The sequence below is a fragment of the Dermacentor albipictus genome, chromosome 7 (genome assembly GCF_038994185.2).
Source record: "Dermacentor albipictus isolate Rhodes 1998 colony chromosome 7, USDA_Dalb.pri_finalv2, whole genome shotgun sequence".
Taxonomy (NCBI): Eukaryota; Metazoa; Arthropoda; class Arachnida; order Ixodida; family Ixodidae; genus Dermacentor; species Dermacentor albipictus.
Window position 1 is genome coordinate 110,979,226 of NC_091827.1, and position 15,367 is coordinate 110,994,592.

The window sequence follows — 15,367 nt, forward strand, 5'->3', positions numbered from 1 at the left end:
ATGGTGAAATGCTTGACTCATACAGTATGATCACACCACACTACGAGGTCATATCACTGTCTGTGGGGAAAGTTATTTATTCCGTTTGTTATCGCCCACCCAATGGGGACATAGCCGTTTTCTTGAAGTTTTATGATCACTTTTTATCGTTTGTAGCAGACGGAGGATACCTGCTTATTGCTGGAGGGGACTTTAACATTGACATGTACAGTGATAATTATCATAGTAGAGAATTTAGCACTATGTTGGCTTCAAACGGATTCACCAATGTAATTGAAATCCCAACGAGAATAACTATTGAAAGTCAATCCACCTTAGACTTGTTCATCACCAATTTATGCCACCCGAAACTTAAGGCAGGTGTATTATCGTGCCCCGTCAGCGACCATCTGCCTGTGTATTTCTGTATGGAAGTGCCAGCACGAACTTCAAAGGAACCGGAAGCTTTCACTTACCAGTGTATAACAGAAGTTGCACTGGAGGACTTCAGAAATGCCCTTAACAAAGTTGACTGGACGCAAATTGCTGAGCTGGATAATGCAAATGATGCTTATAACGAATTCCTTGATATATTCAAACAAATCTACCAGTTTCACTTTCCCAATAAGACATATCAGCGGTCCCGTAAGAGTCGTAAACCTTGGATCACTCATGCCTTGCGCCAAGAAATAAAAATGAAAGATAAGTTATATAGAACGTTTTTGGCGACACGCACGGCTGATAATCTGAAGGCGTTCAAGCAGTTCCGAAATAAATTAACAAAGAAATTACGATCCGCTCGAAAGGACTATTGCTCTGCATTTTTGGACATTAAAAGGGGTCGTCATGACTTACTTTGGTCCCGTCTAAACTCTTTGTTGCAACGCAACCAATCCCATGCCAGCGTACAAAGGTTGAAGATTAATGACAATGATTTAACTGGAATTGAGTTGGCTAATGCTTTTAATGATTTTTTTACGCAAATGCCAACCTATGGATCGCTTCCAGATGCATGTGAGTACATAAACTGTCGTAACGATAAAACAATGTTTCTAGAACCTGTTACAAGAGAGGAAGTTGTGTCAATATTATTAAGCCAAAAGAATAGCAGATGCCGAGACATTGACGACCTTCAGATAGGACCAGTAAAATATGTTGCTGATATTGTAGCCCCCGCAGTTACACACATATTCAACCTCTGCTTATCTACATCTTCCTTTCCAGAAAAAATGCAGACCGCCAAAGTAACCGTTTTATTTAAAAAGGGCGACCAAAATGACTTAGGTAATTATAGACCTGTATCCATACTTCCTGTTTTTTCTAAAGCATTAGAAAAAGTTATGCACTCCAGGTTCACTAAATTTATTGACCAATGTAATTTGCTCACTCCATGTCAGTTCGGTTTTCGCAAAAATAAATCAACTGAGCTAGCACTTCTACATCAAAAAGAATATATTCTGTCCCAATTTGATAACAGAGCTTTCGTAATAGGTATATTTGTAGATTTTTCAAAGGCATTTGACTTGGTGAATCATGAATTACTCCTAAAGAAGTTATGGTACTATGGTATCCGAGGCCAGGCTGCAATGTTAATAAAATCATATCTTTCGCAAAGAAAACAAGCAGTTAGCTTACATAATGTACTATCAGAGGTAAAACCTATTATTTCTGGCGTCCCTCAAGGCAGCGTGTTAGGCCCACTTCTTTTCAATATATTCCTGAATGACATTGTTAACATTAACAAAAATGCCAAATTCATCATATACGCTGACGACACGAGTATTTTTTTTGCTGGGAAAAACATTCAGGATCTAATAGTGTCTTGCAATACAACAATGGTCACGCTGGAAAAATGGTCGAAATCTAATGATATGCGCGTGAATGAAAAGAAGACAAAAGCCGTAATATTTCGCCCGAAAAATAAGCCGGTTTCTATTCACAGTCATATTCTATATAATTCTCGACCTATAGAAATAGTTAATCATTTTAAATGCCTTGGAGTTATATTTTCTTCAACCATGTCATGGGAACACCAGGTAACTCACGTTGTCAAACAACTGGCTAGAGTAGTGGGCATGATTGGTTGCACACGGCAGATTCTTCCGACGTCACTCAAACTAACTCTTTATCACGCACTTTTTTATTCTCACGTAAATTATTGTCATCTTGTATGGGGAACTGCAACACATTCTTGTCTTCGCAAAATACACATGCTGCAGAAAAGGGTCCTTCGCTACGCCTTCAATGTTAGCTATGGGTCACCCAGCAAAGGTCTCTTTCTTACAGCCGGTGTGGTCCAAATCTATGAATTATACCGATACCGGTTGAGCATTTCTTACAAAACAGAAATAAAAAATGGTACAAACCATATTCGACGATTGGCAAACTTGCAAGAGAAAACCACTAATTACCCTTTCAGACAACCCGAACAATGGATGGTGCCAACAGCACGCCTAAACTCCGGGCAAGAACGTTTGCAATTCACACTCCCTTCCCTTCTGAACGCTTATACATCTGCACATTTTGACTTATTCACCTGTACTCATAAGGTATTGCGTAGGATGTATATAGATGGTAGCTCCGAACAATTTTCATCTTCAATTGTGCCAAAATAAGTATTTGCTTCTGTATCTAATATTTCATGTATGAGAGTCTGATAAGTAACAACAATCTTTTTATCCCTGTGTTTACTCAGTACGCTTGAAGTGCTCTTGCGATGTATAGCATTACATTTTTGTTCTTTTGTTTCGTTTATACGACACCTGAAGTTGAGTCGTTGTTTGTCTTCTGCTGCTGCCTGTAAAATGGGGGCTGCGGCTTTGTCAAGCTGTATTTTTTACAGCTTTTTCTGCAGCTCCTCTGTCCATGTATCTTTGAGGCAGAAATAAACTTTATTATTATTATTATTATTATTATTATAACATTTAGTGGACGTTGGAATTCCCCAGCACTGTGAAGGTGTCGCTTCGAACATTAAATAGGCTTATAGAAACCTTGAATGTAATCAAACTAAGCGAAAAATTTATGTGCGCTAATTTCCTACATACACAATATGGCGCATGGCCTAAAAAATGTTGGTAGCAGGTATGTATTAGGTGTCCTGTTTTCTGCAAAACGTAAGGTAGGATACATCGACTTTAGAGTTGACAAGATGCTAACAGATGGTAAGGCAAAGGGCGATGCACGGTGAACCAGCTAACAAGTACGTGGAATCTGCGAAAGGTGTTGTGTATGTCATTCCGCTGAGGTGTGGTAATGAATATTACAAAAAACCGCACTGCTACATATTCCTGAGAATCGCAAATCATGTACCTGTGTACAACACTTTGAAGAAACCTACACTATCTTCAAGCTCGCAAGCCATATGGCAAGAAAAACAGCAGAAGTATACAACATAGGTTTAGGGAGGTGGGAGGGGGGGTCATGTATAAATGAACCATCAGTGATTCTTCACAAGAAAAATCTATTATTTTTGTAAGTACTGATATTTACATCGAAGCCCCATGCACTGGTTTTTTGGATGCCGGTTCGTATATGCGTGTCAATTTCCTGAATAAGATATCCCTATATCCCTTGCGTGCCAGCGCGTGTGTTCTATCTTTTTCTTCTGTTTTGTCCGTGTCCTTTTTGCGCTGTTACGAAAATTACTTATACAAGATATATATTCCGGGCACTAATCCCGTGCCCGAATTTGAGAAATACAGCTCTTTCAACCGAAGCGCTGGGACCGGCTTGCTGACGCATGTCATCTTCTTGTACTTCTTGACATATACTACGCTAGTTACCTCATCATCTGCTCTACACGTAGGGAAGAAAACAGATAGAGGCCCAATATAAGCTTAGCATTCGCAGTCTCAGCAATGCATTGCCAAATGGGAAGAACGAGGAGGTCCTTTCATTGTAGTAAAGTGATATTTCAAGCCCACATTTAGGTACCGGCTAGTCTGTCTTACTACACGCAATCACAGTCGAGTGGAATGGGGTATACAACCTCCTCATATGGGATCATCCTGGTGTGATGCTTTGTTGAACATAATGTTTCCTTGTGCCCGCTTTTCAATGTGCGTCCGGGCTGCTGCGTAGCCCGCCGCAATTTTCTTTTTAGCCAAAAAATAAAATATTTTAGGCGAGTATTGAGGGGGATTATTTCAGTATGTGTGCGTCCATTGTTCTTAGCCTATCTCTTGGGAGTTTACTCCATTTCTTTTGAGGGTATAGGCTGACTACTATATTTTTCTTTTGTTTTTTCTCCCTCAGAATGCGTGTTTTCTCCTGATAGCTCTTGATTTAAATCCCAGATGCATTTTGCCACGCCAAAGATAGTCTGGCACTGTCTATGTACCCAGAATTGTTGGGTCGGTTAATGTGTTCGGCGACACATTCATTCATAATGCGCAAACAGGGTTCGCCTATGACTCGCCGCCGGGTAAAAAACCACGCTGTTTAACTTTGAAATTTTGGAATGCACGGAGTTGAATTCACCAGTGGTTTAGGAAATTTGGGGTAAAAGGGCAACCGAGTTTCCTCTTAAGTGAAGAACAGCTATGGAATTGCAATTTATTTCCGGAGAGGAATTGGCAAGTGCAGTGTAAACATTTACCTTGCTCTTTCAATGTGTTTAAAATGTTTAGACTATTTTTCTGTATATCACACTGATCTACAACGAGGTAGTTATCCACGTATCTACATATAAAAACTGTTAAAGCTAACTCAGCACGTGTCTCGCAGCCTGAATGGCTCTCTGTCCTGCTTGTAAATTGTCGCAGCATAAAGAACAAAGTCGATAACTTCATGTCTTTAGTAGCCACTGTTAAACCTCAGATTGTGGTGGGCACCGAATCATGGTTAGACAAGGATATACCTGATGTAGAAATCTTTCCGCCTGGCTTTACTGTCTATCGGAAAGATAGGCATGGACATGGCGGGGGAGTACTCCTTTTGATATAAAATGCATTGTCAAGTACACACATTGTATTTGAAAACGATTCTGAGTCTGTCTGGTGCCTTGTGAATTTGCCTAACGGAAACAATGTAGTCTACGGGACATTCTACCACCCACCCAGCAGCAGCGACTCACTCGGATTGCTGTCTGAGATGCTCTCTCTCCTGCCTAATGGCGTATTTCTAGGGGGGGATTTCAATTTGCCAGACTTCAACTGGAATGCCGCATGTGTGGCTGGCAATAGGTCCCGTATTTACAAAGAGTTCGAAGAACTCCTCGGATTAAATGGATTGCAGCAGTACGTACTTGAACCTACGCGAGAAAATACAATTCTAGGCTTAGTACTTTGCAATGAGCCGAACATAATATCAAAAGTTACTGTTTGCCCAGGTCTTAGTGACGACAGGGCAGTTGTCATAGAGCTTAACATACAGCGAGCACGGATGGCGCAAATTCCGCAAAGAAAAGTGTAGAACTACGACAGAGGAGACTATGCTGCTATCAGGACCGAACTTGAAAATTTTTTTCCTACTTTCCAATACATGTCAAACGCACGCTGTCCGTTAACTTTGTGGTCAGCATTTCGGGACAAAATACTTCAACTAGTCGAAAGTCATGTTCCATGCAGGTACCTGCAGCAACAAAAAAAAAAACCTTGGTTTAACGTAGAAATACGTAAACTTATAAGGAAAGCAAGGCAAACGTATAAAACATTTTCTGCCCACACCAGTCTGGCAAATCAGAAACGCTTGCAAGGGCTAAATAAGCTATTGAAAGCAAGAATAAAAGCTGCCAAAGATACCTTCTTTGTTAAACTAAACAAGGATTTGAGAGAAAACTCAAAATCTTTTTGGAAATATGTAAAACAAAATCGAAAAGAAGACATATCGATACATTCTTTAACTGTTGACGGCAAAACCGTGACGTCGGACTATCAGAGGGCGGAATGCTTCAACAAGTACTTCCAATCTCTGTGTTCGCTATTACCTGCTGGGGCAACGCCAATCAAGGCGACATGATGCCAGACATTGAATTTGATGTTAGGGGCGTCGACTCTTTATTACGGCATTTAGATGGCACAAAAGCAATTGGACCTCATGTAATATCCCCAGTAGTCCTTAAAGAGTGTCATGGCATCATTTCTCCGTATTTAACGATCATTTATAAGCTTTACCTTGAAACAGGCCTCATTCCCCAAGATTGGAAAACGGCAAGTGTGACACCCGTTTTTAAATCGGGCGATAGAAAACTCAGAGAAAACTATAGGCCGATTTCCCTAACATCAATATGTTGCAAAATATTTGAACACATTTTATATAGTAACATATCTGCATTCCTTGACTCAAACGCTTTTTTTACACCTTCCCAGCGCGGATTCCGAAAAGGTTATTCCTGCAACACACAACTAATAGAATTCCAGCACTTCGTATCTAAAACCATTGATAACAATAGTCAGGTAGACGCGGTCTTTATTGATTTTCAAAAAGGTTTCGATATTGTGTCCCATACGCTCCTAGATGTAAAGCTCGCTGCATTTAATATAAACGAAAACGTTCAAAATTGGATACGAAACTACCTAAACGGAAGAACCCAGCCTGTTGTCCTAAACAACGTTGCATCTTAACCAATAACTTTTTCTTCGGGCATTCCTCAGGGAAGCGTACTGGGGCCCTTGCTATTTTTAATCTACATAAATGACATTGTCGAACTAATTACATCACCCATAAAACTATTTGCTGATGACTGTGTGATTTACAAAGAAATTAACACTGAAGATGACATAGATACATTGCAAACAGATTTAGATAAGGTATCGATCTGGTGTAAAAAATGGAACACGAATTTAAATATAAAAAAGTGCAGTAGCGTAAGTTTTTCAAGAAAATTATCCAAATTTCAGCACCGATATAACACCAATGGTACGCTTATCGACATACAGTCGAAATATAAGTATTTAGGAGTCTATTTTACCGAATCACTCACTTGGCATAAACGGATTGACACTGTCATAGCAAAAGCTAGCAGGATGTTACATTTTATTTGCAGAAATTTTAAACAGGAAACACGCGAAGTTAAATAAACTTTATACTTCTTACATGTTGGAACAATACTTGATTATGCCTGTGTAATATGGGATCCCTATCAAGATTACCTCATTAATAGACTGGAAAAACTACAGAACCAAGCAGCAAGGTTTGTTTGCAATAATTACAGCCCGTACTCTAGCGTATCCGAAATGAAGGCCACATTAGGATGGGATCTACTACATATGCGTAGGCAGAAGTGAAGGGTTAAACTATTGCACCAAATATATAATAATCAGACAGGTATTAATCGCTATAACTATCTCCTGGAACCAGATTATATATCGACTCGCTGTGATAACAACAAAAAGATGTCAGCCTATAAGTGCAGAACAAGCACTTTTTACTACTCTGTTTTCTCCAAAACAATTAGACAATAGAACAGTTTAACAAATGATATAGTAAATGTGTCAAATAACGAACTATTCTATTCAATGCTGTGACGGCGCTCTTTTTAACAAATGTATGTGTTATATATCTTGGAACCTGCTTGTTTCACGTTACTTGCATGCCTTTCTCTAACAGCTATTGTAGTGATTCTGTTTGGCAGTATATCTGTCCGAAAGCTTCTCAGTATTACTAATTGTATTTTGTTCCCCCCCAAAGTAATGCCTTTATGGCGATGTAGGTACTCTGTAAATAAATAAATAAACCATTGAGGTTATGTCCATTGGCTTTTGTGCTTTGCTGGAAATGAATTTTTAATCTGTGTTAGTGCTACCCACAAGCCGAATAGAGCTCGTAAAATGTAATTTTAGGTTACATGGACATTCAAATGAGGCCCACTTCAATGAATGTAATATTTCAAAGAAGCCGTTCCAAAAAATATTGCAGTTGTCTCTGAAATCCTGTTCCTCAGGGGCTTAACAATTCATTGGTTACCTGCTTTGGGGCGACCTTGATGTGAGCAGGTCGAAAGGATGAACGATCCGGAGTGAATCCGCTTGTCTTTCTAGAGAGCTCACCACGCCTTGGTTTCGGTCATGAGGATATGGCCCGGCGTGGTCACTGCATCCTACCGGAGTTTGCCCACAGGACATCTTCCTGGGTTTTAATAGGTACAGCTTTGTATACAATAATGAATGCAAGTGTACACGAGCAGTACCTCAGGCCCCACCCCCAGGTAGACTCTAATTTGGCCATAGAACTGAAAACACTAGCATAAATATTTCTACGGAACAGCCGCCACAGTATGGTTGCACTGACGAGGACGAAGATGACGTGTGCGCGGGTTTGATATAGCGTCGCCATTTTGGCTCCGTGAGCTTACCTGTACATAAATTGTAAATAGTATTCGGCTTCAGCTCCACGTAACATTAATTTGCTGGAGGTGGACGTTCCCCGTACCCGTCATGGAGCTTCGCAGCGGTCGCAACGGTGACAATGCAACTTCGGCTACTGCTGGTGGCACTTCATCTACGCAACCGTCTTCGCCTGCAGACCCAACCTACGTCGCCGTTCCCCCCCCCCCTCGGGATCCTGGTGTTCTTAACGGAGTCGGCAGTGCTGATGTTGACGACTGGCTCCGCTTATACGAACATGTCCACACCAGTCAGTGGTGGGATCCGACTATGATGCTTACCAACGTACTTTTCTACCTCGACGGAGCTCCATTGGCGTGGTTCCAGACTTACGAAGAGGAGATCTCGAGCTGCGATCTCTTCAAAGACAAGCTACGCGACCTTTTTGGCAATCCGTTTGGTCGACAAGTCAACGCCAAGAAAGCCCTTGCCACACGTGATGATGATGATGATGATGTGTGTTGTTTTGTGGCGCAAGGGCCAGGTTTGGCCAAAGAGCGCCATGACTGGTGGTAGTGTTAATGATGCATTATGGAAGATGTGACTTGGCTGTAAAGTGGCCTAAAAATAGTCGCTGTAAATGCGTAAAATCTATGTACTATAAAATTATGGCGATGAATAATGACTAAGACTGTGAAGATTAAAATCCATCGTAGAAGAATGATGCATTGTTTAAAATATGCGAGACGTTGAATTTCTTACAGCACTACAGCCTCGCCAGAGCCCTTGAACCAAAAGGGCTTAGAGGCATGTGCTTATTCAAAATAATTATCGCAGCAGCATCCTCTGAAGAGAGGAAGTGCTACGAACGTGTGGGGCTAATAACATGAAACACAACATCTTCCAAAAAACCTAAGACGGCGTTGGTGTCAAAGAGTGGTTCTGGACCAAGTAACATAACAGGATGAAGGGGGATGTGGTGCCTGTATGCTAAGAGAAAGTGTTTTTTTCTTTCGGGTTCGGCTTCCCGACACTCCAGTAGGACGTGGAGGACGGTCAGCCTCTCCCCGCATCTACCACAGGTTGGTGGCTCGTTTCCCGTGAGTAAGAAGTTGTGTGTGCCAAAAGTGTGTCCTATTCTTAGACGGCAGAATAGGACATCTGTCCTGCGGGATTTTGTTACAGGAGGCCAGAAACCTAATTGTGGCTTTATTACATGCAGTTTATTATTTATTTCTTCGTCCCACATGCGTTGCCAGTGGTTTCGTAGTTTCCTTCTTAAGAAAGGCTTCAGGTCTGTGACAGGGACCGAAGCAGTAGAGTTAACTGCATGCAATGAGATTGATGTGGCCATCTGGTCGGCTAGAACGTTTCCATCGATGCCCCTATGTCCAGGCACCCAGCATATGATCACATGTTGGTTAGATATATATGATTTGCACAGTGCGGAGTAAAGTTCAATAACTACTGGATTTTTATGATTACAGAAAGACATCAAGGCCTTCACAACACTGAGGGAGTCCGTATATATCACTGATTTCGGGAGTTGTGATTTGTTTATATGCTTTACGGCCGACAGCATGGCGTAGGCCTCAGCCGCAAAGATACTAGTTTCCGGGTGCAGTACGTCGGATTCTGAGAAGGATGGACCGACGGCTGCATAGGACACCCCGTCGTGTGACTTTGATGCGTCTGTGTAGAACTCCGTGCAGGAGTATTTGTGCTGGAGTTCCCGGAAATGCATCTTGATTTCAATCTCTGGAGCATGCTTTGTGACTTCCACGAAAGATATATCACATTGTATGAGCTGCCACTCCCAAGGAGGTAGCAGCTTGGCTGGATGCATTAGGCGAAGCTCGAGGAGTGGAATGTGCATTTCTTCACTAAGCTCCCTCACACGCAGCGAGAAAGGCTGTCTTACGGAGGGACGATTGCGAAAGAGTGTAGCATATGTCATGTCATGAATGGTATTAAAACAGGGATGTTGAGGATTTGAGTGGACTTTCAGAAAATATGTATGGCTGATGTATGTTCTCTGGATATGAAGAGACCACTCATTCGATTCTGCATATAAACTTTGTATGGGACTCGTTCTGAATGCGCCAGTGGCCAGACGGATTCCTAGATGGTGGACCGGATCTAGCATCTTTAGCGCGCTCGGGGCTGCAGAATGATAGATCACGGCACCATAGTCTAGTCGTGATTGAATGAGGCTCTTATAGATATTCATTAAACACTTTCTGTCACTACCCCATGTAGTCTGGGATAGAAGTTTGACTATGTTCATTGTTTTCAGACATTTTTCTTTAAGATATTTAATGTGGGGGACGAAAGTGAGTCTGTAGTCAAGTATGACACCTAGGAATTTGTGCTCTTTGCTGATAGGTATTCGTTGTCCACACAGTTCTAAGGAAGGATCCGGAACCAGGCCTCTCTTTCTTGTAAAAAGAACGCAAGAGCTTTTGTTAGGATTGATCTTAAATCCATTCTTGTCTGCCCACACTGAGACTTTATTTAGGCCATGCTGTACCTGTCTCTCGCAGACTGCGAGGTTACAAGATTTGAAAGCTATTTGGATGTCATCCACGTAGACAGAGTAAAAGATGGCGGGTGGTAAGGATGCACGAAGCGTGTTCATCTTTACGACAAAGAGCATGCAGCTGAGTACGCCACCCTGGGGTACCCCAGTTTCCTGTATAAATGTACGCGACAGTGCAGGACCTATTTTCACTCGAAATGTACGGTTCTCTAGGTAGCTCTCTATAGTATTTAACATATTCCCGCGTATACCTAGCGCGGAAAGATCGCGCAGGATTCCGTACCGCCAGGCTGTGTCGTACGCTTTTTCCATATCCAGAAATACAGATAAGAAAGATTGCTTGTGCACGAAGGCATCGCGAATGCTCGCTTCGATCCGCACAAGATGGTCCATTGTAGATCGCCCTTCACGAAAACCACATTGAAATGGGTCAAGCATTTTACTGGACTCGAGGAGATGCACGAGACGGCGATTGATCATTTTTTCAAATACCTTACAGAGGCAACTTGTCAGGGCTATCGGGCGGTAACTTGCCACTGAGGAAGGATCTTTGCCTTGTTTCAAAACCGGGATCACAATGGCTTCTTTCCATGCAGTCGGGAAGTATCCCGCAGCCCAAATCGTGTTGAAAATTGTGACTAGTGTAACTTGGGTGTCTTTATGTAAGTTTTTGATCATTTCGTACATGATTCTGTCAGATCCCGGGGCAGAGCTCTTGCATGCGCTCAAGGCAGCTCTCAACTCGGCAATGCTAAAAGGACAATTGTATGGTTTATTCTGTTGACATTTTCTCATGAGTGGCTTACATTCTTCTATTTGTTTATATTTCAGAAAGGATTGCGAGTAATGGTTGGCACTTGACACGCTCTCAAAGTGCTCCCCAAGTGAGTCTGCCTGATCTTGTAGGGTATCGCCTTCTGTGTTTACCAAAGGGAGTGCATGTGCTTGTCGCCCTCTTATCCTATTGACCCTGTTCCAGGCTTTCGCCTCATCTCTGAACGAGTTAATACTTGATAGAAACTTCTGCCAACTTTCTCGTCTGGCCTGTCGGCGGGTTCGCCTGCCTTCGGATTTTACTTTTTTAAAATTGACTAGATTTTCTGCAGTGGGAGAAGCGCGTAGCAACCCCCACGCCCTGTTCTGTTTTTTACGAGCGATCCTACAATCGTCGTTCCACCATGGGACACGCCGTTTGCAGGCCAAGCCTTTTACTTCTGATATGCATTTATATGCGACATCTATTATGAATGCTGTAAAAAACTCGACTGCAGCGTCAATTCCTAACGAAGACAGGTCAGCCCATGAGATACTAGTTAGAGATCGAAATTTCTCCCAATCAGCTGTCTCAATCTTCCACCTAGGAGCGTATGGTGGATATTCGTTTTCTTTATATGATCTTAGCAGTATAGGGAAGTGGTCGCTACCGTAAGGGTTGTCGGTAACTTCCCATTCAAGTTCAGGCAGTACAGACGGGGAGACTATACTGAGATCTATTGACGAAAAGGATTGGTTTGCAAGAGAGTAATATGTGGGCTCTTTTTTATTGAGAAGGCACGCTCCAGAAGAGAAAAGGATCTGTTCAACAAGGCGACCTCGCGCATCTATACGAGAGTCGCCCCACAGGGAGCTGTGCGCATTGAAATCGCCAAGAACAGAATAAGGTTCTGGCAATTGATCGATCAAGGAGTGAAATTCATTTTTGTTCAGTTGGTAATGCGGGGGTATGTAAAGGGAGCAAATGGTGATGAGTTTGTTTAGTAGGACAACTCGAACCGCCACTGCTTCAAGGGGCGTTTGTAGCTGTAGAGGTTGACATGCAATACTTCTATGAGTAAGAATCGCAACACCACCCGATGATGCGACGGCATCCTCGCGATCTTTGCGAAACGTAAGATACGTACGGAGAAAGTTTGTGTGTTTAGATTTTAAGTGAGTTTCCTGTAAACACAGCACTTGTGGATTATGTTTGTGGATGAGTTCTTGCAAATCATCAAGGTTTCTAAGGAGACCTCTGATGTTCCATTGGATGATCTGTGTATCCATGTTTAAGGTGAATTGGTGCTGTGTTTACGGAGACGGAGTGGATGCCTTATATTACAGAGCCCTTTCGAGGCCCTGTAATAGGTGTTTTGTTCTTTCTGAAGCGTTCGAGCGATTCTCGACGCTCCTTAGGCGTTTGGTGCGCCTTGGGGTCAGGTGTAGTGTCCATTGCCTCGTGTGAGGCGCCGGACAAGCGCTCTTGCGAGCGACAGGTTTTCAGAGGGAGTCCCGCCTTGGAGGGCAAGACCCCTGCGCCCACCAGCCCGGAGGTCGATGGGGTTCCCTGAGGGATTTGGCTGCGCTGGACGTTGCCAGCGCTGGAAGGGGCCTCGGAGGTTGGGGCAGCCTCGGCTGCACCCACCTTTGGGGTGGATGGTCCCTTCTCCTCGGTTGGCGGAGCAGCGCTAGCTGCAACCGCCGCGGGGGCAGATGGCGTAACTGCCGACTCACTGCCTGTGGGTCTGACAGCCGCCGGAGGCCGTTGCGACGCTGCCCCCTTACGCGCCACATCGGCAAAGCTGCTCTTAGACAGGTATGACACCCGCCTACGTGCCTCCTTGAAAGATATATTTTCTTTGACTTTGATTGTCACAATCTCTTTTTCTCTTTTCCAGGACGGGCAGGCGCGCGAGTATGCGGCGTGCTCGCCATCACAGTTGACACAATGTGGAGTCTTATGGCATGTTTCGGAGGAATGTTCAGTGTCACTACACTTGGCACATGTCAGCCGGCCTCGACAGTTCTGTGAACTGTGGCCGAACCTTTGGCACTTAAAGCATCTGAGAGGATTTGGCACGTATGGCCTAACACGAAGTTTGATATAACCGGCCTCGATGGACTCGGGGAGGGCACTTGAACCGAACGTGAGTATCAGGTGTTTCGTGTTGATCTCTTTACCGTCTCGCCTGATCTTAATTCGCTTAACATTTAATACATTCTGTTCACTGAAGCCCTCCAAGAGTTCAGCTTCAGTGAGCTCTAGCATGTCATCGTCCGAGACAACGCCTCGGGTAGTGTTCATGGTACGGTGCGGGGATACTGTTATTTGGGTCTCCCCAAATGAGACAAGTTTCGGCAGTTTCTCGTACTGCTTCTTATCGTGGAGCTCCAAAAGAAGATCACCACTTGTCATTCTCGATGCCTTATATCCTGTTCCAAAAACTTCAGTTAAAGACTTCGAAACAAGGAACGGTGAAATGTTGCGCACTAGTTTGTCTGGGTTTTCCGAGTGAATAACATGGTATCTAGGATAGTTCTGGACTTGTTGTCCGAAAAACTGAAAAACTTCTTCGGTGCGCCCTCGTTTCTGAGGGCGATCAGGTAGTTTAGGAAAAGCATGTTCCATAAGTAATATTGGGTTTTCGGCCGTGATGCCGACCACCCACCATGGAGCCCAACAGGGGGACGTGACAGGAGTTCCTGCTAGAGAAACCCTGCCAACGCCAGCCGTACATCGCTGCTATAACCAAATACAGCATAACCAAGGCTGGCTAGCTACACAAGGTTAACCCTTGCCGCCGGGAAACTAGGAAGTGAGGAGAAGTGATGAGAAGACAGGAAAGATGAAAAAGGCGAGAGAGAAAGACGAAGATTGGAGAGGAGGACAGGAAAAGGCGACTGCCGATTTCCCCCGGGTGGGTCAGTCCGGGGGTGCCGTCTACGTGAAGCCGAGGCCAAAGGGGTGTGTTGCCGCCGCCGAGGGGCCGTAACGGTCCAAACACCCGGCATTGGCTCAACCCCCAGGATCCCCTTTTCCCCGGACACTGCTAAGCCGCGCACGGCTACACGCGGGAGGGTCCAACCCTCGTGTGCTCGGGTACGTGGTGTCGCAACACACCAAACGCCTGCTTGCGCAGACGCCCCTGCGGGGTGCCACACGTGTACAGACGTCGACCGAGTCCTCCATGTCGTACATTTTCGACGTGTTGGCCATTTGTGCCAAGGCTGACCCGAACATGACTGAGGACGATAAGGTTAATCACGTCCGCAAAGGCATTGCTGACGACGCCTTCAATTTACTGGTGTTTACGAACGTCACCAGCATCGATACCGTCCTCAAGGAGTGCTGCCGTCTCGAGCATGCTAATAGCCACCCGGCATCCCTGCACATCGCGCGACTTCCCAAAACAGCGGCTACGTCATCCTGTGACGACCTCTTCTACCAGCCGTCGCGATGTGACAACTTGACCCGCATCATTCCTCTGAGGCCGAAGCGGCACAACCGGCGGCCCCCTCATTCCCGTTACCTGATCAAGCTCCAGTGACAATCTCCTTGATCCAGGCCGTCGTCCGTCAAGAGTTGTCCAATCTCGGCGTGCAATCCATTCGTTCCCTATGCTCGGAACTTTTGTCTCGACGCATGTTCCCACCGCGCTCTTCGTACTCCTCTTATGGCCAGCGCAAGCCCTCCGACTGGCGAACCGGGGACGACAAGCCGATCTGCTTAAACTGCCGACGCATTGGACATCTTGCTCGCCATAGCCGCAGTCGCTGGACTTCTCCGACGCGCTATTATCCTGATTACCCCCTCGCCTCTCTAGCG

The 15,367-nt window shown here is 44.3% G+C and overlaps 1 pseudogene; it reads left to right on the top strand.

Moving 5' to 3' along the window:
• The first annotated feature begins 972 nt into the window (after positions 1-972).
• LOC135896882 (uncharacterized) lies at positions 973-15,089 on the top strand (annotated as a pseudogene).
• The last annotated feature ends 278 nt before the right edge of the window (positions 15,090-15,367 follow it).